The sequence below is a fragment of the Aplysia californica genome, unplaced genomic scaffold (genome assembly GCF_000002075.1).
Source record: "Aplysia californica isolate F4 #8 unplaced genomic scaffold, AplCal3.0 scaffold00023, whole genome shotgun sequence".
NCBI classification, from domain to species: Eukaryota; Metazoa; Mollusca; class Gastropoda; order Aplysiida; family Aplysiidae; genus Aplysia; species Aplysia californica.
In genome coordinates, this window is record NW_004797293.1 from 60,179 (window position 1) to 61,487 (window position 1,309).

Consider the following 1,309-nt stretch of genomic DNA (forward strand, 5'->3'; position numbering starts at 1 on the left):
GTGGCCCTGGCGAAGAGCACACTCTTCGGGGCTCCGAACATTTCGAACGGATAGGCTACCACACACCAACAGCAACAACAACAACAAAGTTGATTATGAAGAGTATCGAGAGCCACTCACCTGCCAATGAGAGTAGAGACACACTAAAAGGTAACCAGGAGTTGTGGCATTGTTCTTCAGTCGAGCAACAACTGTCCACTTATTCTCCTTGTGTGTTGGTGGGAGGCTGGCGGGTGCTATGGTGTAATTTGTTGCTCCTTCTGTCCTATCACATGAATCTATCGTCCTTGTCTCTCCCCCTCCTCCTTCTTTGCTCTGCACATCTCTCTCACTCTTTCTTACATCACGTCTAATCTGTGACACTCACTTGACCTCTTCGTGTTGCAAATGTCGTCAAATTCTCACTAAAGCTGAACTACTATACTAATTTGGTTTTAGAAATTCCATTTGTAACTGTCGCGATTGTCTAGTACCACCAGTAACCACTAAGACCTTGTGATGTTTTCTACAACAGCGATGAAAATTGTTGTCCATTTATTCTTCGTGCGTTAGTAGCCGTCGTGAACATCTCGCACCAGTGGCTTGTAACAAGGACCCCTGGTGATGTTCTTCCACTCCAGCAAGAATTCTACCAATAATGAGAATAATGATAATAATAATAACAATAATAACAGATATGATAATAATAATAATAATAATAATAATAATACTCACCAACCCCTCCCCACCCCCCATAAAAAACAAAACAACTAAAAACATAACCAACCAACCAGCCGAACAAAACAACACGGTGTGAAACCGTCGATGTACTTTCGTATTTGAAAGGAGGACCTGTGGCGATATTGTTCCCCTGTCAAGTCAAGAAACAACCCTTCCCCCCACCCCAAAAAAAAAAAAAGAAAAAGAAAAAGAAAAAACAGGGAAAACAACAACAGCAAAAAACAAAACCAACCAACCAACCAACCAGCTAAACAAACAAACAAAACACCTCTGTGCAAAACCGTTGTGATATTCTCGTACCAGTAACCTGTAACCAGGACTTGTGGTGATATTGTCCCTGAAGAAACTTTTTAAAAAATACCACCGAAAACAAAACAAAAAACAAAAAAACAACTCAACCAACCAACCAAACAAACAAGCGAAAACAAAAAAGCTAAATAAAACACAAATATAAACAACCAACCGACAAACCAAACAAAACAACTGCGCCTGAAATCGTCGTGATATTCTCGTACCAGAAACGTGTAACCAGGACCTGTGGTGATATTGTTCCTCTCCGGTAAAGACATTTTTTTAAAACCACCCCCAC